Below are 26,102 nucleotides of genomic sequence, written 5' to 3' on the forward strand. Positions count from 1 at the left end.
CCGATGACTCCCCTCTGTGTTATTCCTGTGTATAAATATCTGGTCACTCTCCTCTGTGTTATTCCTATGTATAAATATCTGGTCACTCTCCTCTGTGTTATTCCTGTGTATAAATATCTTGTCACTCCCCTCTGTGTTGTTCCTGTGTATAAATATCTGATGACTCCCCTCTGTGTTATTCCTGTGTATAAAATATCTGGTCACTCTCCTCTGTGTTATTCCTCTGTGTTATTCCTGTGTATAAATATCTTGTCACTCCCCTCTGTGTTATTCCTGTGTATAAATATCTGGTCACTCCCCTCTGTGTTATTCCTGTGTATAAGATATCTGGTCACTCCCCTCTGTGTTATTCCTGTGTATAAATATCTGGTGACTCCCCTCTGTGTTATTCCTGTGTATAAAATATCTGGTCACTCCCCTCTGTGCTATTCCTGTGTATAAATATCTGGTCACTTCCCTCTGTGTTATTCCTGTGTATAAAATATCTGGTCACTCCCCTCTGTGTTATTCCTGTGTATAAATATCTGATCACTCCCCTCTGTGTTATTCTTGTATATAAAATATCTGGTGACTCCCCTCTGTGTTATTCCTGTGTATAAATATCTGGTCACTCTCTTCTGTGTTATTCCTGTGTATAAAATATCTGGTCACTCCCCTCTGTGTTATTCATGTGATGGAAATCACTTTAGTTAGCTCTATCTTACCAGTATTCATTTCTTAAATTACTTAATTTCTCAGTTAAAGTGTGTCTGGAATCTGAAGTGTAAAGTGTAGGGTGTGTATATGTGATAACATATATTGTTTGTCGTACACAGAAATGTTTGAGAAGTTTCTAGGGGTAGATAGATCCAGCTGCAGCTGCTGTGCAGTAAATTTGGATGAAGAAAAATGTAGGACGGGATTTTTGTGTAATTGTGGACATAACTTCATTGTAAGTAGACCTATTTCAGGAGTCTATATAGACAGGTGTCATGATAAAACAGGTTGGAGGGAAAACAACTACATTTAATATGTTTTATAAGCTTGATAGCAAAACACCTTAATTTCAAACCTAAGTTTAATATTCTTCATTAGCAAAACTGAAAAGAATATCCATCTTCTTTGATCATAAGTAACTACTTACTGACAAAAAAATGACAATTTTGTATTGTTGTGGTTTTGATATATATTGATTTTGAATGTTTGATTTAGAAAGTTAATGAAGCATGCTAACTATAGTTTTGTGTAATATTAGACATTGTGATGATAAAGTGACTTTATAATCACTATGTGTAGCAGTGTTATCTGGTTCTGATGGGACCTGCAGACCTTGGCTGTCTACTACAACATCATTTCTGATGACTGATACTGAAAATGAACACTAATGGGCTATCCATTTCCATACCTGTGCATATGTACATGTGCATTTAAGATCCACTATGAAGTTTGGTGTATGGAAGGTTTTAAACTTTTAAAAATGTGCTGTCATGGCATAGATTTCTGTCAAAGATTTTTCTTTTCAAAACTGAAGCATCCTAACTTGAATTAGGTTATTTCTACTTGTACCTGTTATAGGGCTAATGCTTTGTGATGTCCAACTGTACAGTGTATATGATACAATTATTAACTTGTCTTCATTCACCTGAAAACAGGTCAATAATTATTTTACTATACGACGACTATCTACGCTTCTGATTGGTCAAAAATAATGGTGTAATGCATAAAATGTACCTGCATAAACAGTAGCCAGATATGTTTTAGTAGGGGGTACTTTTTATGCATGACACCGGATTGCTATATTCACCTGAGAGACACCCAATGGACAACTTGCTTGTTGCAGTGTAATACCACAAAATATCAAACAATACCTGGTACATATCTTGACCAGTGACACTTATATGATAAAATGTTATATACAAAAACAAAAGTTCTCTTTTGATAAAAACTTTAATTTGATACTGAAGTTGTTTCTGATTAGGCCTTAAACAATGTATACCTGGTGTAGCATGGTATTGTGGAGCATGGGGAAATGAACCGGGGTTAAAATACGAACCAATATGGTGAAGTGAACCAATATGGTGAAGTGAACCCCCGCATGGTGAAGTAAAGCCATTTCATATTTTATTTTCAATCGGTATTTCTTCACTTAATTTCTTATCACATTGTTTAATTAGGTTCCTCAAAACAAGATAAAACTAAAATATAACAAGGGTAGGGAAATTAAGGGTGGGGCTGGGCCATGGTAAAGTAAAGCATTACATCATTTTCTTACTAATTAACTTTTCTCAATCAATTTTTCTTCTTATCATACTTATTAATTCAAATAAACACACAAATAGCAAAAAATGTGTCTAGGGTGAGGAAATTTAGGGTGGGGCATGAGCAGGGGGTTCACTTCATCATGGCCGTGGTTAAGTGAAGCATAACAGTATTTACTTACTAATTAACTTTTTTTCACCAATTTTCTTGCTATTCACATTGATTCAATCAAATCAACACATGGCCATGGTGAAGTAAACACACGCATCCCCCACCTCCCCCCTTCCCCCCACCCAACCTAAATTTCCCCACCCTGTTTTATTTTGATTTTATTATGTATTGAGGAACATAATTAAGTAAACTGGTAAAAAATTCAGTGAAGAAACAGCAGTTTAGAACAAAATATTAAGTGGCTACACTTTACCATTGAGGGATTCTTTTCACCATAATGGTGAAATGAACCACGGTTCACTTTACCATGGGCTTCACTTTATCATACTACACCTGATTACCAAAAAACATCATAAAAAGCTAGAGCCGAAATTTCTCATTAAGATGCTCATGTTTGAAAGCATGTATATTAATGAGCCATTTCCTCTCTACCTTTTTTCACCAAACAAGATCAGAACTTTCTTCCTCTTTGGATATTGTTTTTTGCTTGATGTTTTCTGCAAAGTTGTTTTTGGTCTGAAGGCCTGTAAAAATTAAAAATCTTTATTTCTGTTACCTGTTAAGACTTAAGAATATCCCGTTTTTAAAACCTAGTTTGATGATAAGCATGTCTATTACCAACTCTAGGTGTTTTCTTTCCTTTAAAATCAGTTACTTTTATAAAATGAAATCTTGACACTTATTTTCACAGTATGGTTTTTAATGATTGCGAGTCTGCGATTTTGATAGTGATGCACTGAAAATTTGATTGGAAAGGTCACATCTGGCTGAAAAAGAAGGGATAATTTGAGAGAAGATGGAAGAGGGGAACTATTTTATTCTGTTGATGATGGAACTCTGAAGAAAAACGTCATCGACAAAGGATATGAGTTAAGATATATATACCAGAAAAGATGGAAATAAAGATATGGGACTGACCAACACTATCAGGTATTGACCTCGGACTGGGGAAAGGAGGCGGTTATCATTGTATGGATAGAAAAACAGGAAGTAACTTGAGAGAGGTGGAACCACAGTTCTATAAGAGAGAGGAAAAGGATATCAATAGGTAGGAAATGTTGATTGACTAGGTAGAGTAAAAGTAGGTTTTGTAGTGTTGTTAGTGACAGACTGAAGGGACCTACAGATTGTTACACTATTTCAGAGCATTGTGCTATACTGTATACGAATGGTACTGATTGCAAGGTTTATGTTTAAATATACTAAAAGATGAACGAAATTGTGTATACCAAAAACTTTCAGAATATTTTTCTTACTGATAATTTGGAAAATCATATTTTGAATTATAAAAATCTTAAATTGACTGGTAAAAACTTCAAGTTTAAAACCTAGGCAATGCCAAATAAGAGAGCAATCAAAAGATCTTGCATTTGTGGGCACTCTATCAGATTTTTATTTTTTTTTCAGGAGGGGAAATACCATAATGGATGAAGAAACATCAATAAAATACCAACATGGCAATCATAATCCAAACTCTAATTCCATAAAACGAAGGCGAAATATGAACAAAAGAATGATTTACACAGAGACGCCTGTAAAAGGTGCAAGAATAAGACAAGGTGTTCTGGAAGAGTATGAACATTTTTGTGCTTCTGGCAGCTGGAGATTGTAATATCTCAGAATAATGTGGCAAGACAGTTCGAGGTGGATGTAAATGATTTGTGGAGGTGTTTCCAACAGAGGAACACGTCACGGGAACAGGGTCAACCAGGACATCTGCATGTGATGTCACATCAGCAAGGCATGCAAATATGGACATAATGTTTGCATAATCAGTTACAGTCATTTTCATCAACTGTGAGAAGAATTCTAGGACTTAACAGCGAGAACAGTCATCAATTCAGCAGAGAAATCGTTGTGGTCTGGGATGGCATTGCAACACATGAAAGGACCTCCTCTGTTATAGAGAAAAGAAATCAATGTACACTACCATGAATGTATGCCATCATTTTCTTGCATTAAACCTTGGTAGACAGCAAAACATTATTTAAGTTGGTGTAGCAGTAACACACTTGCTTTTCACCTAGCTGTCCCGGGTTGGATTCCTGGAACGGACATGGAAAGGTAGGTGTTCACTTGCCCAACCATATGGGTATTCCTCAGGTCCTCCGGATTCATCCCACATCTGCATCCACATTTGCATCAGGGCCAACAAGAGTGATTAGTATGAATTTCTATAACTTGTTTTGCAAATGTTGTAAAATAAATAAAGTTTATATTTCAAACATTATTTTGCAGCAGGACAACTTACGACATCACACTTCATGTGTTGTTGGCACACATTTAGAGCAGCAAAACTTTGTCATACTAGGATAACATGCTGTGTTACCAGATTTGTCTCCTATCAAACATGTTTGGGATGCAGTGGAGTAACGTGTGCCAAGAGCCAAATTTTCCTGCAATGTTGGACACATTAGGTTGTCGGACAGAACATTCCTGATTGACCATGAGTTGGATTGACTGTATTATTATGAAGATGATGTATTGTAGAGAAACAAAATGTAACATATGGTTTTACATATGGATTTTACAATAAAACAATTGATATACACACTTTCTTTTTTCATTATTACATGTAGTGTAGAATGAGTTAATGAGTGGATGTTTGGGGATTTATATCACATGATCACAATATAGTCACTATTAGCCACAAATTAGCATGCCATTGATATTAAGATTTCAACCCATGTTGATTGTAGAGAGTACAAACCAAATGAAGGATATTTGATCACCCACTGCTTAGATGTTTTCTGTACAGGGTACACAACTCTGTGATGGAGCTGAGATTGATCAGCTCCCTAATCAAGGCTCTTTGTTAACATTGGAAAACTTTGTCAATCAGGGGATATTTGAAGTTATAAGCATTTTATGCAGCAATAAGTTCCTGCATTTTTAAACAAATGTGAGAAAAAATTATTGGGTTTCAGAATGATGAGTAGAAAGTTCTATAAATGTTTGAAAATTTTACTTCAAAATGATGATGATGGAGAAAATATTCCATAGATTGTAAAAATGATGTTTAAGAGCATCAAAGCCACTATGGCTTTTGTGCACTAGATTTGTTTTTCATGTGTTTATTGATTCTTAGATTTAGTGAACTTTTTGTGAGGGTTTGATGTCAAAATACAACCACAGTCATTCAGATATGTCTGTTGTCTAAACAAAATGTATTCAATTTGATGTATTTACTATGTGATTGTCTTAGGCCAACAGCTAGAAAACATGAACCTGTCCAAATTTTCCGAGAAAGCTGCTGCTAACCTATAATTAAGTGTTAATATCTTTCACAGATAAAAGAACATGTTTTTATGATATTTTTATGTTTGTTTCATTTTCGTTGAAGATTGGGTGGTTGGGGGAGGGCATTTAACCATTTAAAAATGGTTAAGTTAGGTAATTTCATGGTTTCCATCAAATAACGACATATACAGACTTTTGGTGTATGTCAGTGAGATCTCAGATGAGTTTGATATTGGTCAAAAAATCTGCCAACATTTGCTCAAGTTATAGCTTCTGTTAAATAGTTTTTAATCTTTATTGTCAGATTTGAACAAAATTTGGTATGTTGTGTTATATTATTGAGATCTCAGATGAGTTTACTTTTGGTCAGAAATTGCCAGAATGATGGGACCTGTACATTACTAAAATATATAATTTCTTAGTTTTCATCAAATTATTCATTCTTAACTCTCTGATTAAAACCATATATCTGTCATGTTTCTTATAGATGTAACTAAGATCTTAGCCTGAAACCATTGATATTTGAGTTATGGGACTGTGGAAAATTAAGTAGATAACATCTTGGTTTCTGTCAAATTACTTAAATTTTTACCATCATATTTGCAAAAAAAAAAAAAAAAAAATTCATCAATTAGGATTTAACACAATTGATGACCTTCACCTTTGAATGAGATCTTGGTCATATTGCAAAAACCCCTTTCAATTGTATGGTAGCTGAATTTTCATGTTTGGCTTCCTGTCAGGAAGGAGGCCATAATGATTCCTTGACAAACTGTATATTGGATTTTATTTTCTTGTTTTTTTTTGTATAATATAGACTAGACAGAGAGTAATAGCATGTAAGTGTATATATTTTCCGAACAAGAATCAAAGACACTGCATATTCATGACATTCACACTCTAGTTCACAAACTTCCAGAGGCTAACTTTGAAATATTGGAATAATTAATGAGACACTTTAGAAAATAAGTGTTGTAACAACAAGTACATTTTGTTTTTCACGAAATAGATAAATACAACCAGGGCTCATTCAGGTGTAGAGTGACTTAGGAGCTGATAGGAAGCTTTACAGGTACATTAACATCAATTAACACTTAAGTTTTCCGTTAGGTTTTTTCCAAAAATTTTGGCTTTCAAAACAAAGCAGCAAAAAAAAGGAAGGTTGTTGTTGTTGTATTTTTGATTATCGGGTAACCAGATTGCCTAACTTAAACTCAAAAGAAACATAAACTTGCAAGAAATCTCAAGTCGAGAGAAACATAATTTTGAGAGAAACTTGAACTTGAGAGAAACTTTAACATGGAGAAACCAAAATTGAGAGAAACTTAAACTCAAGAGAAACCTTAACTCAAGATCTTCATGGTTTTCTTAGCCTGGTTAGCTTAGAAAAACGTAAAGAAAAAAAAAAATGAAAAAATATAATTTTTCTGATTTTCTTACAAATGAATAAACATTCAACTGAGCAAGATGTGTGTGTCAGATTGCACTTCAAAGGAAATATGAAAATATTGAATATTTAAAAGACCTATGAATAAACATCTGCAGCAATAGTCCAGAAAAAAGATGCAGAAAACATGACCCAAGTACTGTATTTTATTGTCAGAATTGATTTTGCGAAGAAGTCACAGGAAATTCAATTTCTAATCAATATACAAATATCACAATTAAGATTTGGCAGATAACAAAGACAGATTTATGTGATGATGGGACTGTGCTTTCCAGCACTTTTATGGACAGTAGCAGATGGAAAGAAATTAACTCAAAAAGCTAGAGTTGTTTTTTATTTGTTTAGAGGAGATTTTTTGGGGAGGGGGTGTTACACAAAATGCAGCAATGATGTAAACTGTAAAGAAACGTTTATTTCACGAAAGAGAGGCATTTCATGTGATACCTCAGTTGAAATATTGGTTTGCGGGTACCTGATTCTCAACAGTGCGTTCCATAAAAATCCACCATTTTCATTGTTATCACAAGCTTAAGAAAAAGACATCAACTTCACGAATAAGATATAAAAGATATTTATTTCACATTCTGAAATAAACACACTGGGTTTTTTCTACAATGGCTGCAATGCTACAATGCTGGTTTACCAAAAACATGGCTATGTATAATGATGTACTCTATCTAATCTTTTAATTCATCACAAATGTCTTTATTAGACAGGCTGTGTATGTGATATCATAAAACTTTATCCAGGATCATTTAATCCAAGATAAAGCAATAATGAGATTGAAAATTCTGAGACAACAAGCTTTTGAATTTTCAGATATAATTAAAGAAAGGAAATATGTTAACAGTGTTATGCTCTTCGTTATATAACAAGATTGAAGACTTTTTTAATAGTGAAATAAAAAGATATTGTTATTTAACATAGTTCCCTGTTTTCAATCAACCTAACCAAACATTTATTGATATCTGCTCCTGCCTTTACCAGTACTTTTGGAATTAAGTGTAATTGAGAAATATCTTTGAATATTTGTTGATAAATATAAACACATTTATGCCTTCCTATGTGAATGAAACCGGTGTGAAATAAAGATTTTCATCTTTTTTTTATGAATGGAACAGTCAAAATTTGAAGATATTACTTAAAAACAATTTTCGTGTGATTTATGGCGAGTTTATCTGACACCAAGGGTGTCTTATCCTATAAGATTTTCTTGGTTTCGTGATCGTGAGAGATAAGGGAACTGTATGTATATCTAGGCTACTTATAGATACACTCAAGACACCTAAACCCTGTCTTTACCCTGCCCTTAGCTCAGATGAATATAGGAGATTAAAAAGTGATATCGATGCAGCACATCAACAGTGCTGATTTGACAAGGAGAAAAAACAAGGCACACAGACTAAATTTTTTCTCTAGGTGCTCTGTGATCTGAATGATTTACAAAAAAAATATCTATTGTTTAGCAAAGTTACAGAAACATATTTGACAATCATTATATTTTATATTTTGTTTTTATGCAAGCTGGGAATGTTAACAGATACCATTTTTTAGAATAGTGTTACTTGTAACACAATTATAGAGATGATATTATTGGTTAAAACAGATTAGTGTCAATGTGACAATGCTATCAATCTATCATCATCTTTTCTTAAATTTGAATTGTTTTTTTGTATTTTATATCAAGTATAAATACCATGAGAGGTTATTATGCTCCCCAAAGGGAAAAAATAAAGTCACCGCTTTGTCCTTACGTCAGTTTGTTTGACTGTTTGTCTCTCCGTTCGTCTGTCATAATTTTGTCTGGAACATATCACATAAACAATAAGAGGTATCAACATGAAACTTCACAGATAGATAGATCTCGATAATGAGAAGTGCAGTGTACAAGAACCATAACTCTCTTTTGCATAATTTAGGAGTTATTGAAACTTGGTGTATACATTGGTCATACTAAGAGAATGTGCAGAATACTATATTCAGGGCCTGCAACTTCTTAATTACAGAATTATTGCCCTTTGACAAAATAAAGTCATTTTTGGGGAGCATTTATCAATATCACAGATAATCTTGTTGTATTTGACTGCCGACTCAACCTCATGTTGTTACATCCCAAACTTTATAGGTAAACTAACGTAACTTACTAAGTTGGTTGTTATTTTGTGATACCAACTGCTGCTAATAGTCTATTAACTTTCAGCACCTGTATTACAATTGTATTTTATGCTGGTGTTCATTGATATATATTAAATGTGAGATATTACAAAAAATATGCAAATACAATGTATTGTTGTAAAAAATGAATTGATCTGTCTATCATACATTCCTAACATACAAAAATTCTGTTTATAAGAAGGATTGCCACAAACAAAGACATTTCCATCTTCAGAAGCTGCCAAAATCTGGAGTTTAACAGCAGAAATTTGGTTGGTTGTTTTTTATCTTAATGTTTTTCTATAAAAACCTTTCCATTCTCCTGAGGGTCAGTTAGTACATTTCCACAACAGTATTTGCATGTCTGTCTAATCTAGTGCCAGCATTTTGTCATTTTTTACAGATCTGACGATTGATTAAACAAAAGTGAATAAATATTGAGATAAAAAGTGGATGTGTTATCGTTGAATGTAACAACCAATTACTGTAGTAAGTTTGGAAACAGAACTGGCCAAGAGACATTCATGTCCTACTGCTGCAGAGTTGATTATGTCAACTGAATATTTAAAATTCTACAAAATATGGTCTCCGTAAATTGTCAAATTTATCTTCTACGTGATCATCACACTTAGATCGAGGAATCAAAGTGTAGTTGATAATCTCTCTTTTTGTTCATTGATTTTTTTAAAAAGATTACAGAAACGAAAAGGCTGTGCAATGTGTTTGTTGATTTTGTGTCCTATGTGATTGGTATTTCGTGTTAGTGACTATACGGTGATAATATCACTTTTTATTTTTTACATGTCCTACATTTTTATAAATTGTGATAAAATTCTTTGTTTCTTTTTAATATATCTTTGAATGTTTTGTCCTAAAACAGTATCAGATTAACAGCTGAACATTTTCTATGTATCGAAAAATAATCGTCCTTCTGTCTGTCCCTGTATGTTTACTGTATTGATCCATCTTCTTATTTTGATGTTTGAATGATTTTCAACCCAATTCAGTTCCTTAGAATTTTCATCATACATGCCTCTATTTTATAAATATTATAGAAAGGATATGAGTGTGGTAAGATTATGTAATAAATTCCGTGTGGGACATAGAATATTTACATGATTTCCTCGTTGTGAATGGTTATGTAATTACAGACTGATATCGTGTGTATGGAATCATAGAAGAAATATACTCAGTGGTTTGCCATGAAAGACCTACTGTTCATTTTGTACCTCACCCAGTGTTTCTTGATAAGTTGTAAAGAACTTGTAAAGGAAAATCTAATTTCAAAGCTTAGTACTGCAATATTACACAGAGAGATGCAATGAATTCAAGTGTTCTGTTTGCTTGCTTGGGTTTTTGTTGTTGTTTTTTGTTTGTTTGTGTGTTTTGAGTTTTGAAGGATCTTATGGAAGTTTTCACTTCTTATCAAATGTATAGATAAAGCCCCAGATTTTACCAACAATAGTCGGTTAAAATTAGAATGTCAGGTTTCCTATCAAGTTGGAGTAAGTGTTCCTTTCTCTTCATCATATAATGGCAGTCTGTGTTACTATTGAATTATGATGTCACAACCAACATAGTAGCAATCTACTACAATGTACCAATCACAATTCTGCTTGGTGTTACTATGGAAACCAGCATCCAATCACAGCTCTGCTAAGTGTTTCAGGGGCAAAATCTACAGTCAATCACATCTCTGCCCAGGTAACCAACACTGAACTTCTGACTGAAAGTCCTGATGGGTACAATGGAATAGTATTTCTTGATAATTTTACTGAACATGCACCAATGGTATGGCTTAATTATTGTCAAGTAAATGTAGTCTATGATGAACATTTCGGTGAAAGTACGTCTACGTTAAAACCAAAATCCTCCCATTCTGAAAGAAACTCTTGGTCCTTATAGAGCTGTTTACTTCAGTCTAGTTTAGATTTTGATATGTTTGTATTTCAGTGTCTTCAATGTTTCCTTGAAGTCATCAAATGAAATAAAGAACTACATATTGTTTTCATGCAGACTTCTTGTAACTGAGGTCATTACTTATTTCAATGCCTCGGCTAGGATTTGAACCTGGAGCCCTGGCTTACTAGTCTGATGCTCAACCAATCGAGTGGTATCTTGCAGCTGGTATTTACCAGACTTCTTTAAGTTTATGAATTTTTAAATCAATACAGACTGGTATAGTTAAATGATACTTATTAAGATACAGTACGCAAGGCTTTATATTTTATGTTTGATACTGTGATGTATCTGTGCTTGACTCCCTGCCAGAGGTCAGAGGCATCAAAGTACTCCTCTAAATGTCAGATATTAAACTTAATGAGGAGTAAACGAAACATAAAAGGTTTCCTCTATAATCTGTGCTTTGTCTCTAAATCATCTGAATTGAGAGTTACATGCATGTGTCACAGTATCCAGGCTAAAACTACATGTTACATTTGTAACGAAAATTCAAACACATGTGGTCTTGAATAGAGAGAGAATAAGGCGATCAAGTTATCTAATATTCATATTGAGCATGCATTCTATTCAAGGATTATCACATTTTTATAGAAGTTAAAATCATGTTTTATATGTTTTATACAGAAATCTATATGAATTACACATTCAAGCCCAACAGGGAGTTAATGTCAGTATTGATATAGAAAATGGAGACAGACTTGTTAACCTAGATATCCCAGTCCAACAGGGAGTTAACTACAGTGTTGTTATAGAAGATAGGGACATAGACTTGTTAACCTAGATATCCCAGTCCAACAGGGAGTTAACTGCAGTACTGATATAGAGAATAGCGACATAGACTTGTTAACCTAGATATCCCAGTCCAACAGGGAGTTAACTACAGTATTGATATAGAGAATAGCGACATAGACTTGTTAACCTAGATATCCCAGTCCAACAGGGAGTTAACTACAGTGTTGTTATAGATGATAGGGACATTGACTTGTTAACCTAGATATCCCAGTCCAACAGGGAGTTAACTACAGTATTGATATAGAAGATAGGGACATAGACTTGTTAACTAGATATCCCAGTCCAACAGGGAGTTAACTACAGTGTTGTTATAGAGAATAGGGACATAGTCTTGTTAACCTAGATATCCCAGTCCAACAGGGAGGTAACTACAGTGTTGTTATAGACGATAGGGACATTGACTTGTTAACCTAGATATCCCAGTCCAACAGGGAGTTAACTACAGTATTGATATTGAGAATAGGGACATAGACTTGTTAACCTAGATATCCCAGTCCAACAGGGAGGTAACTACAGTGTTGTTATAGACGATAGGGACATTGACTTGTTAACCTAGATATCCCAGTCCAACAGGGAGTTAACTACAGTATTGATATTGAGAATAGGGACATAGACTTGTTAACCTAGATATCCCAGTCCAACAGGGAGTTAACTACAGTGTTGTTATAGAAGATAGGGACATAGACTTGTTAACCTAGATATCCCAGTCCAACAGGGAGTTAATGTCAGTATTGATATAGAGAATAGGGACATAGATTTTTTAACTACAGGCTTGATGGAGATTTCAAGGAGATTTTTTTTTCAAGAGAGTAGGAATATGTGAAATATGGAAGCTATCAAAGCAGGAACATGTGTTAGCTTTCAGGAAGGGGGCTGAGGAGGGAGGGGAAGAGGGAGGAGAGGAGGGAAGGAGGAAAATTATGGTAGAGAAAATGAAAAAAGTACTTTACCTAGTTCATTTTTATCATTAGATAATTAAAGTAATATAAGTTACATTTTTCTACAAAAAAAATGTATATCTGATAAATCTTTTACATCAGAATAACTGCTCTCAGAAAACTCCTTCAGACACGTGTTAGTGGAGACTTTGGTGACACATAATGCAAAATAGCAAAAAGACTCTTAAAAAAAATTTGAAGAGTACATGTTGATGTCAGTATGAAAATCTCGTCTTCCACTTCCTGTTTTCCTTATAGCCACTTGAAAGTTTATTATTGAGGCTAACATCCCATAATGAAAAGTGAACGGAGAACCCTGTACAAGAGCCATAAAACATTAAATCTTTAAAACGACCTAGATTTCACTGGAGATACTTGATGGCTTAAAGATGGCAGTGAGAATATTTCATGGCAAAAAAAAAAAAAAAAACGAGGGGGAAGATGAGGAGAAATGTGATGGGTGGTTGTTGATTTCAAAACATATATTAGATTTATTAGTTACGCAGTAGTTACTGTCACCAGATTGTTCATTTTCATGCTGTTTTGGGGTTTTACTGGGATGGTATAATAAAACATGTAAATTAAAATTAAAAGAGAAAGAAGCTGATGACAATTAAGGTATCTTTGAAGTTCTTCTGCGGAAAAGAATTACTGTTTGGTAAATGGGAAAAAATCTTCTGAGTTGAAGTTTGCAGCCTGTGTTTATCTGTGTAAATCAATAGTAAATAACACAAAATTAACTGCAATATTACTTTTAAGGGCCTTTCTACAATAGAAAAATGATGGAATGGCCTCCTTTTTAAATATTCATATTTTCAACCAAGGTCTGTATATCATGCAAGAAACTAAAATACAAAAATGAAATGGATAGATATATTTTGGAAAATAAGATCTCTTCTGCTTTTTATTTAATTATAATTTGGATTTTTTTTCACTTGAATAGATATATTTGCATTCCTACTAGATGGAAATTACTACATTTGAATAATGTCCTCTTAATGGAAAGGCTTTAAAGTGGATCAGAGGTGTATCAAAATGAAATATTAATTTTCCGAGTCAAAGTCCAAAAGCTAAGTGCATGGGTCTGGCATGCATGTTTTAAAAACAAACTTTGGCACTTCCGTAGTACATGTTATAGCAGATGAAAATTTATGACTTGGGTATTTGTAAAAGGTCAGTCTTGAGATGGTGCTTTCCTGCTTATATTTCTGCCAAAACACTTGAGTGGATATCTTACAATATAACATGGATTAAACTGACACTTCCCTAAATCTTTTATGAGAAGAAATTAATCTTTAAGTCAGATTTTGACGTGGAGAAGTTGTCAATAGACTTAGTCTCTGATACCTTTTACCATAAAAAACAGGAAAAACATATACACCAGGATTATACAATTATCATTGATGGAGACGTAAAGTCTTTAAATGAACAAATTGTTCTTTCAAAATTATGCGTTCAACTCAAGAATGTGCCTGCTGTTTGCTAATTATGCTCAGAGATAAGTATAGCATCGACTATCATCATACATTCCTTTTCTGTCCTCAATTTCTTTAAAACAATTGTTTTTATTTCACAAGTCACTTAACAAATTTCTGATGACTTTATCTTCAACATTTTGAGGCTATGGGTCATGAGACAGAAAATATTCTTCAAATATGTACAGATAGCATTTGTCTATACAGGAGTTCTTGTGACTTTGAACAGGTCGAAATTTACTTTGTCTTTTGTACAATAAAGCCTACAAATATGGTATTGGCATGTGGCTTGTTTGAATGAATGACATAACCCACTTTTAAGGTCAGAGGTCAAGTGTATGTTATATTTTTAAGTGTCAAACTTCTTTCAAAAAACAATGATAGTAGTCATAAGAAGCTTTCTGACCTGAAGGATTATAAAGTTGTTTCAGTGATCTCAGCAACACTCTGAATCAAGATCCCTTGCTTGACACGGTAATATCTAGCTAGACTCAAAATCAAGAGGCGTTACATGACTGAAGTGTCCAGAGAAGTGAGGTGACTCGTCAGTAAGGGTAATATCGAGCTAGACTCTGAATCAAGAGACGTTACATGACTGAAGTGTCCAGAGAAGTGAGGTGACTCGTCAGTAAGGGTAATATCGAGCTAGACTCTGAATCAAGAGACGTTACATGACTCTGAAGTGTCTAGAGAAGTGAGGTGACTCGTCAGTAAGGTGTCACAGAAGCTACTGATTAACAGCCAAATGAACCAGGAAAAGCCACTTGACTGAAGCGACGCTGATAATTGTCTAGACTCCAAAAAACACTTTGTGGAGTAATTTGCATAGTAGTGCAAGGCAGACTTGACTCATTAGGAGAGTGATGAGAAGTCAGCTGACTCTGAAATAACTAATGAGATACGAATTGACTCGTAAATGGCCTTGGATAAGTCATCTGGGGAAGATAATTATCGGTTACAATGTACAAAAATAATACCAGTACTTATTATTACTAAAAAGACAATAAACCTAATCATATATTTTAAGTAAGAGACCGAGAAAATATTCTGTGAGAATTTTTAAGCCCTCCTGAACACGTCTGGTCTGTAACTTACATTGCCATACCGTGAATAACAAAGCAGGTCAGTTGCAATTTAAAACAGTTTTAATATATCAAGTTGATGCCTGTTGTAAGGGATGGAGTGTGGGTATGGCACAAAATTAAACGCAATCCACTGGTGCTTAAGGCATGAAACTGAAAATATCAACATCCCTCTAGCACCTAATAACAAATTAGTGAAAATTTAACAAGCTGAACTCGTTAGCATATTTATCAATTTCTAACCGAGAGAAACACAAATACGAAAAACCAATATGCCAGAGTGACTTATAAACATGATCAACACATTGAAACCCTTCATATTATACAGTAAATGTAACATAGGAGATTTCTCTATTTCTGTAGAAACTCAAATTTGATTTAATCGAATAATTTATTTCAAATGAATTGCTTTTCCAAAGTCACAATCATCAGAGGACATAAAACAAAAAGAGGCAAGTGATGTAGCCTGTAAGGGATTATTTTAAGTTTCTGGTTGAACCTATTGGTATGCTGATATATATATATATAACATATTTCTTTATGTACCGTCATCACATCTATTCCGTCACCATGCATGGTCCATAGAGCATGACTATTTTCATATTTTCAAAATCTTAAAAACTAGCCAGACAGTTTTATTCATATATGGCCACAAGAATCTCTAAGGAAATACACAGTTCAAAAATGTGAAATTCAGGAGTCTGATCATCCAGAGGCCCAAGGAAGGTGGCCTAAATTTGAAAAATAGCCAATTTTTTAATCTCCTTCAAAAATAGTGTCAGGACTGACTTTCTTTCATAGCTGTTAAACTCCTATTGAGATTGTCCTGCCCCGCTAGTGCCCATAGTGTATATCATATAGGAAATAATATTTCTGAGATGTTAAACTGGTAGGTTGATTTCAGCTACATTTGGTCAGAAGCATCCTTAGGGCAAGGTGGCTCAAAATTGTAAAATTTAGGGATCAAAGGTAAGAGACCTTAAAGGGCAAACCTAGAAGGTTTTTTTTCCATAGTTATAAAATTCTTATAGAAATTATAAATGAAATCATAATCCAGGCACAACTCAGATGACTATTAAGATCCACAGGCCATTTGTTTATGAATTATCACAAGTATCTGCTTTTGAAAGAAACAAAAAAAATATGTAAACATTTGCCTACAGATTGATTTTGCAATTAGATGTTCAACAGAAAGCAACTATGTATTAACATAAGAAAGAGCAAGATACTCACCAGAAATATAACAAGCATATGTTTCCAGAGGAGATTTTTTTACTCGCGCTAATTCTAGGCTTATGGACAGAATATTTCCGATAAATCCACTTATTATGACATAAACAGACCCAAATTTCTTTGAAACCCCATCTTCATATGAGAAGCAGTAAATAAGAGTCAGATTGCCAGATTTATTTGTATTACATCTAAGTTATACTTCTGTCAGAATCTATTGGCTTGCCAGCAAATCTACACAGGGTTTTTTTAGTGTTACATATGAGTTTTTCTTTGGGGTTTTTCGGACATATAATGTTTCTTTGGTTTGGTGTTTAATACTTTTCTAACATCAGGGATGTGCTTGTTTTTATCCTTAGTTTTGATTCCCCTTGGAGATAGAGGAATTTCCTTATTCTGATCGCTTAACTGTAGATCTTGCCAATTCTCTAGAACTTTGTCTGATGTCCTTAACTGTTGTGGTTCTTGCCGATTCTCTATAACTTTGTCTGATGTCCTTAACTGTTGTGGTTCTTGCCGATTCTCTATAACTTTGTCTGATGTCCTTAACTGTTGTGGTTCTTGCCGATTCTCTATAACTTTGTCTGATGTCCTTAACTGTTGTGGTTCTTGCCGATTCTCTAGAACTTTGTCTGATGTCCTTAACTGTTGTGGTTCTTGCCGATTCTCTAGAACTTTGTCTGATGTCCTTAACTGTTGTGGTTCTTGCCGATTCTCTAGAACTTTGTCTGATGTCCTTAACTGTAGTGGTTCTTGCCGATTCTCTAGAACTTTGATGTCCTTAACTGTTGTGGTGCTTGCCAATTCTCCAGAACACAGTCTGATTGCTGAACTGTTGTGGTTCTCACTGGATTCTCCAGAATACTGTCTGATTGCTTAACTGTTGTGTTTCTCACTGGATTCTCCAGAATACTGTCTGATTTCTTACCTGCTCACTTAAGATTCTGGGTAGAATTCCATGTGAAGCAACAAAATTTCCATTTCTTACTGGGGTTGGTGCTGCTTCATCAATCCTTGATGGTGCTTAGCTTGATGAAGTCTTTATTTGTATACAATAGAAAGAGATTAAAAGGACCACTAGTAGATACCTGAGGATGATAAGGACCACCAGTAGGTACCTGAGGATGATAATGACCACCAGTAGGTACCTGAGGATGATAATGACCACCAGTAGGTACCTGAGGATGATAAGGACCACCAGTAGGTACCTGAGGATGATAATGACCACCAGTAGGTACCTGAGGATGATAATGACCACCAGTAGGTACCTGAGGATGATAATGACCACCAGTAGGTACCTGAGGATGATAATGACCACCAGTAGGTACCTGAGGATGATAATGACCACCAGTAGGTACCTGAGGATGATAATGACCACCAGTAGGTACCTGAGGATGATAAGGACCACCAGTAGGTACCTGAGGATGATAATGACCACCAGTAGGTACCTGAGGATGATAATGACCACCAGTAGGTACCTGAGGATGATAATGACCACCAGTAGGTACCTCAGAGTGATAAGGACCACCAGTAGGTACCTGAGGATGATAATGACCACCAGTAGGTACCTGAGGATGATAAGGACCACCAGTAGGTACCTGAGGATGATAATGACCACCAGTAGGTACCTGAGGATGATAATGACCACCAGTAGGTACCTGAGGATGATAATGACCACCAGTAGGTACCTGAGGATGATAATGACCACCAGTAGGTACCTCAGAGTGATAAGGACCACCAGTAGGTACCTGAGGATGATAATGACCACCAGTAAGTACCTGAGGATGATAAGGACCACCAGTAGGTACCTGAGGATGATAAGGACCACCAGTAGGTACCTGAGGATGATAAGGACCACCAGTAGGTACCTGAGGATGATAAGGACCACCAGTAGGTACCTCAGAGTGATAAGGACCACCAGTAGGTACCTGAGGATGATAAGGACCACCAGTAGATACCTGAGGATGATAAGGACCACCAGTAGGTACCTGAGGACGTTAAGGACTACCAGTAGATACCTCAGGGTGATAAGGACCACCAGTAGATACCTCAGAGTGATAAGGACCACCAGTAGGTACCTGAGGATAAGGACCACCAGTAGATACCTGAATATGATAAGGATGACCTGTAGGTACCTGAGGATGATAAGGACCACTAGTTGGTACCTGAGGATGATAAGGACCACCAGTAGGTACCTAAGGATGATAATGACCACCAGTAGATACCTCGGGATGATAAGCACCACCAGTAGGTTCCTGAGGATGATAAGGACCACCAGTAGGTACCTGAGGACGTTAAGGACCACCAATAGATACCTCAGGGTGATAAGGACCACCAGTAGATACCTCAGAGTGATAAGGACCACCAGTAGATACCTGAGCATGATAAGGACCACTAGTAGGTACCTGAGGATAAGGACCACCAGTAGGTACCTCAGAGTTATAAGGATCAACAGTAGGTACCTGAGGATGATAAGGACTACCAGTAGATACCTCAGAGTGATAAGGACCAACAGTAGGTACCTCAGAGTGATAAGGACCACCAGTAGGTACCTGAGGATGATAAGGACCACCAATAGATACCTGAGGATGATAAGGACCACCAGTAGGTACCTGAGGATGATAAGGACCACCAGTAGGTACCTGAGGATGATAATGACCACCAGTAGGTACCTGAGGATGATAATGACCACCAGTAGGTACCTGAGGATGATAAGGACCACCAGTAGGTACCTGAGGATGATAATGACCAGCAGTAGGTACCTCAGAGTGATAAGGACCACCAGTAGGTACCTCAGGGTGATAAGGACCACCAGTAGATACCTCAGAGTGATAAGGATCACCAGTAGGTACCTGAGGATAAGGACCACCAGTAGATACCTGAATATGATAAGGATGACCTGTAGGTACCTGAGGATGATAGGGACCACTAGTTGGTACCTGAGGATGATAAGGACCACCAGTAGGTACCTGAGGACGTTAAGGACCACCAATAGATACCTCAGGGTGATAAGGACCACCAGTAGATACCTCAGAGTGATAAGGACCACCAGTAGATACCTGAGCATGATAAGGACCACCAGTAGGTACCTGAGGATAAGGACCACCAGTAGGTACCTGTGGATGATAAGGACCACCAGTAGGTACCTGAGGATGATAAGGACCACCAGTAGGTACCTGAGGATGATAAGGACCACCAGTAGGTACCTGAGGATAAGGACCACCAGTAGGTACCTCAGTGTGATAAGGACCACCAGTAGATACCTCAGAGTGATAAGGACCAACAGTAGGTACCTGAGGATGATAAGGACTACCAGTAGATACCTCAGAGTGATAAGGACCAACAGTAAATACCCTGATTGAGGAAGGAAGATTCTATCAGCTAGAGCAAGTTTCAGGGGTGTGGAAATTTTTTCCATTTAGTTTGTGCTTACGACTCATTAACACATAAATATGGAGAGGCCTGGCCGAGTATAATGGGCACACAGTAATGAAGAATCACTGACACTTCAATATCTTCCTAACAAAACACATCAGTGCAAACAGCTTAGTGCTTATATTCCTGGATATTATAGGGCTGGTCTATCTTGACGAAGCTTTCGTATTTACCCGTTTTTGAAGGTGGTCTCTAGTTCAAAATAATTAGATGATTTAGAATTAAAAGTTTTTCTTACAGTTTATTTCAAAAACATCAATAAGATTAGATCAGTTTTAAGAGAATCAGTATTTTAAGAATACACTTAACTGACGTTGATATGCAAAATAAAGACTGTTTTTCTTCATGTTAAGTTGTTACTATAAATCGAAAAATAACAAACAGAATTGTTGGCCTTGTACCATAACAATATCAATTTTACATAGAAACAAAACTTATTGGCCTTGTCTATAACAATATCAATTTTACCTAGAAACAGAACTTAAGTAACAACAATAGATACAATTTTTTACTTCCAATAAATGCTAACACATGTACTTTGCACAATTCTCCATCACAAAGGATGCTGTAGTTCTGTGGCCTTTCATCAAACCTAGGTAAGGCATCTGTCAGATTATAAGGTAGTAATGGTGTTTTTCTCCAGAGTAATCCATCAATTGTTACCATGTGTACCCTTCACAAATTATGTCCAGAAATCTCACAGTATTATGTACTGCATACTCTACACTGTAACATTGGAATATTCAGAATGTATCACTTAAAAAATATCGCAAACAGAAACTCAACAAGTTTTTACTGTTTTTGACTTTCCAATTTTTTTAGCCAAAAAAAATACACTTATTGATAATTTCATCTTGTGAAAAAATCTCTTTTATTTTTCTTTTAAGCTGACTACACATTCAAATCTTCCAACAACATTGTGAGGTAGGTTGCAAGCGAGGAAATGTTCTTTATTTAAGAAAAGTCTGCAGAATTTCTTCCACATCAAACCATAGAATCAAAAGGAGCATTTACCTCTGCTCCAGTTCAGCACTCATTTTGTTTTTACATGGAGGAGTTAATAGGCTGCCAAAACTCTTACGTTTTATAGCGGCTAGCTTACCCAAAATACTTTTTTTCAAATTAAGCCTAACATATCGATAACGAATGTGTTGTACCGGATCTAGGAGATATTATAATAAGATAATATGTTACAGTGTTTGGAATATGACCTGTTGATATATGTTATTTTCAAAAATATCAAAATTTCTATAAATTTAAACAACTGATTGAAAAATATGTCATTTGTTGTCTTACAAACCCGAACTTCCCACACCAGGATACCTTATGTTCTGACATTTTCTGATGTTGGGGATGATTTGATTTGATTTAGTTTCATATTTTTTCACAATGATTATGAACATACTTAAGGCTTTGATTTTTTCTCATATTTGATGTACAAATAACTGTTCTATCCTTCTGTCTCTGCCTTGACTGTGACTTGATTTTATCATGTCATGTCTTGGAATGGTAACAATCTATAGACTAATTATTTTCTTGTTCCTCGTGGTCTAAATGAAACATTTATAGAATTAATATGTAAAAATAAACACTGGCTACCATATTCAGCTGCATATATGTCTGCAAACTTACTTCCCAATCATTTAAATATTAAGAGGCAGACATTTTCAAGACAACCTCATTTCTTCTTTACAAATCAAATATTCTAAATACAATGTTGCTCTGCTGAATTCTTTACATACCAGTTTTAAGATCTTGAAGATAGAAAAGTATCTCTCAACTGATATTTCATTTGATATATATGTATACAAACATATCTTAAACTTTTTTTTTTCAAATAAGTAAACGACAAATAATAGGTAGGTAAACATGGTCCATGCTTTCATTTAAAACCCTCTGTTTCTATGACAACCGTCATTTTTACTCATTGTATATAATATGCTTAAAGTTACTGGTGAGTAACCCTAACCTGAGTGAGTGTGAATGTGTCAATTGTCAGTCATTGACCTAACTCCAACCTTTGACACAAGTAGCAGATTAAAGTATTGTGGTTATTCAGGAGGAGATAACTCTTGAAGATCAAGAACATACATAAACTATATTCTTTTCTTCTGAAGTAGTTGCTGTACTTCAATATGTAATTATCTATTAAACAATTGGTCCCAGTTTCCTAGTTCACTCAAAGCTACATATGGTAACAGAAGCTTTCATTTCAGTAATAATTACCATAACTTTAGTATAAATATCTTCCACTAATTCCCAGTCATTTATCTATAATATAAGTGAAAACGGCCAGAAAGCTCAGCCCCATTGATTAAGAAGGACATATTTCCGGTCAGGTAAAAGGGGCTCCTTACAGGGAGATTATTGGGCTCCTTTTTTGGTTTATATTATATACAAATGAATGGAAATGAGTGGAAGATATGTATACTAAAGTTATGGTAAGTATTACATCATGAAAATTGGTTTTACAAGAAAAACCTCAAATTTTCTTCAATGATTTCAATGTCTTAAGTAAAGGAATTTTAGGAATTGATCATTTTACAGAAGCAAGGATTCCAAGAAAACAAAAATCAATCCTGTGTCCTTGTTTAGTTCCCTAATTTCTTGATTTTGATTATTCAGAAATACTGTAACCTCCTGTGAGGAACTAACACTGCCCTCACTTTCTCCTGTTGAGGGCTATAACTGGTCCTCAGGATGTTTACCTCACTCATTCTTTTCTGCCCTCACTTTCTCCTGTTGAGGGCTATAACAGATCCTCAAGATGTTGTCCTCACTCATGCTTGCCTGCCCTCACTATATCCTGTTGAGGGCTATAACTGGTCCTCAAGATGTTAACCTCACTCATTCTTTTCTGCCCTCACTATATCCTGTTGAGGGCTATAACTGGTCCTCAAGATGTTGACCCCACTCATTCTTTCCTGCCCTCACTTTCTCCTGTTGAGGGCAGTAACTAATCTACAAGAAGTTAACCCCACTCATGCTTGCCTGCCCTCACTGTTGAGGGCTATAACTGGTCCAAATATGTTGATCTCACTTACCTGCCCTCTCATCAGTCACCTTGACAGTATGAAGATATATTGGGGTCTACAAGATAGAAACAACTGATAAGCAGAGGAACAGATCAGTCTCGCCCATAAAGATACTTATATTATCACAACCAATCACTTTTCCAATAAAGAAATTGATGTGTTATGCTACTAGATGCTTCTGTAGTATTATTATGGACAAACCATCAATCTTTATGTGAAACGTTGTCAGAAAAATACTGTAATAAAAAGATGTTCAACACCTGTTGATTACGTATCATTGTATCCTAAACCTGATCACTTCATTATATATACTATTAAAACACAACAGCTGGACTGATGCTCTCAAGTTGTCAATAATATTGTTCTTGAGAACTTAATTGAGAAAACCTAGCTGATAGATAGAGTACTGGGTGTTAGAGTACTGGGTGTTAGAGTACTGGATGTTAAAGTATTGGATGTTAAAGTACTGAGTATAAGAGTACTGAGTATCAGAGTACTGGGTGATAGAGTACTGGGTGTTAGATTATTGGGTGATAGAGTACTGGGTGTAAGAGTACTGGGTGTTAGAGTACTGGGTGTTAAGAGTACTGGGTGTTAGAGTACTGGGTGATAGAGTACTGGGTGTTAGAGTATTGGGTGATAGAGTACTGGATGTTAGAGTATTGGGTGATAGATTACTGGATGTTAGAGTACTGAGTGTTAGAGTATTGGTGGATAGAGTAGTGGGTGTTTGAGTACTGGATGTTAGAGTACTGAGTATCAGAGTACTGAGTATCAGAGTACTGGGTGTTAGAGTACTGGGTGATAGAGTACTGGGTGTTAGAGTACTGGGTGTTAGAGAACTGGGTGTTAGAGTATTGGGTGATAGAGTACTGGGTGTTAGAGTATTGGGTGATACAGTACTGGGTGTTAGAGTACTGGGTGTTAGAGTACTGGGTGTTAGAGTATTGGGTGATAGAGTACTGGGTGTTAGAGTACTGGGTGTTAGAGTACTGGGTGTTAGAGTACTGGGTGATAGAGTACTGGGTGTTAGAGTATTGGGTGATAGAGTATGGAGTGTTAGAATTCAGGATATGATTTTAAGCTATGCAACTATGTTAATCTAATCGTATCCTCCAGACAACATCACCAATGACCTCTTGATTCCAAAATATGTCCATATTTCTTAAGAACTCTTTCGTTCATTATAGATTTGTTGGTACTGCTCATGTTTCATCACTTTTAATGGTAGCTTTTGTCCGCAATGTAATTGTACATCCCTGTTATAACTTCTGCTACCAGCATCTGCCTCCATTAAAATTCTCAGTTTAAGATTGGAAGTCTGCTTTTTGTTAGTTTTACAAACAACCACATATTTGTGTTGCTGTCACTTTTTTTGCAGGGTGGCAACTCCAGATTTTTTGCTCAACTCAACTTTTTTATGTAAACTAATATATTTCAGTTTAATTTTTGAAATATGTTTGCAGCTGTTAAGTTGTAATTTTAATTAATTGATATAAACATTGTATGTAATATTATATATTCCAAAAAGTAAAGTTATTTAATGAATAAGAAATCTTAAAATATCACACAATGTAATCGTGTTTATTTCCGTGGAGGTTGGGGGATGGTTATTTCTGTGGGGGTGGGGGGATGATTATCTCCACAGAGGTGGGGGATGGGAGGTGTTATTTCATGAGGTTTGGGGATGGTTATTCCTAAGGGGGTTGGGGGGTTAATTTAAAGGGGTAATCTGTATCTGAATGACTTGCATGTCTTTATTTTAGATTTCCCCCATGCGTGAATTTCCATGTTTACTGTGTATGTAAGCTAGAGCAACTTTCTGCAAAGTGAATGTCAGCTTTGTGAACAAGATTTTGAAATATATTACATCAAAAAGTTTTTCTTTTCTGGAAAAAGTTTTGGACCCCAAGATAGCTTATTTTCCTCCAACCACTTCAACAATATGTTAAACATTTTTTCTATGTAACATTTGAAATGGAAACAATCTATTTCATTCGTTTATATTTCACTCACTTGATCATATTTGTCATTTGTTTGTATTTCCACCAGACTTTTGAAACAGTCATTGTTTCCACTTTTTACAATTCAAGTATCTTGCGTAATTGCATAAAGAGCAATCTCCCATTCTAGCATTTAGTGCACCAACCACTGTTCTTTATCATAGTTAAAAACACTCAGACAGCACTGGCCATTTTTTTTTATTCTTGGCAATGAATTTGGAGTTTGAATTTTTAACGACTTAACTATTTACTGAAAGGCTCTTTTCAACTTATGTGTGCATTAAGATAGATTGATTGTATACTAGTGAACAGAATCAGTTTTGGTGCCTTTAAGATCTGAAAGCATCGTTTGTCTGTCCATAGTGGTTTTAACAGCCATTAGAGTCCAAATCTGTTTCACATAAACTCCAAAGTCACCCATAGATTCCTAAAGTGGTATTGTTGAAGACTGCATAAGCCAAAGTGAAATTTAAAATTACTCGATACATGTATAGCAAAACACTTAAAATGTATATACAATTATTGAAACTTTAAAAGAAAAACTTCAATTGTAATAATAAACTTTTTGATGATATTTTGAAATATTTTTAAATCGAAATTAAGATCTTCTGGTGTAAAATGGGCTCCGATGCTTTCATACAGTACATGGTCTCTGTAGACACTTGAGTTTAATTTAAAACAGAGTTGTCGGGAGAGGCGGAGGAGAAAGTTTGGGTAAGACAACAGCTGTTCTTACAAATGGCTGATGTTTACAGGACAAGTGTGTTAGCAGTATCCCTCATGTGGCACACAGGAAACTGGGATTGTCAGCACACTGGTAAACATGGACTGGACCCTGTATTAGAAACATTATATAGCACTGAAAACCAGGATCATTGGCATGCTGGAAAACATAGCCTT

The 26,102-nt window shown here is 35.5% G+C and overlaps 1 long non-coding RNA gene across 1 annotated transcript; it reads left to right on the top strand.

Moving 5' to 3' along the window:
- The first annotated feature begins 3,208 nt into the window (after positions 1–3,208).
- Positions 3,209–4,851, top strand: LOC132544916 (uncharacterized). Its single transcript, XR_009554021.1, has 3 exons — positions 3,209–3,457; positions 3,817–4,473; positions 4,648–4,851. It is a non-coding gene; the product is annotated as an uncharacterized LOC132544916 (long non-coding RNA).
- Positions 4,852–26,102: the final 21,251 nt, after the last annotated feature.

The sequence above is a fragment of the Ylistrum balloti genome, unplaced genomic scaffold (assembly GCF_031769215.1).
Source record: "Ylistrum balloti isolate Yb309-2 unplaced genomic scaffold, AGI_CSIRO_Ybal_v1 Utg369814, whole genome shotgun sequence".
Classification (NCBI taxonomy): domain Eukaryota; kingdom Metazoa; phylum Mollusca; class Bivalvia; order Pectinida; family Pectinidae; genus Ylistrum; species Ylistrum balloti.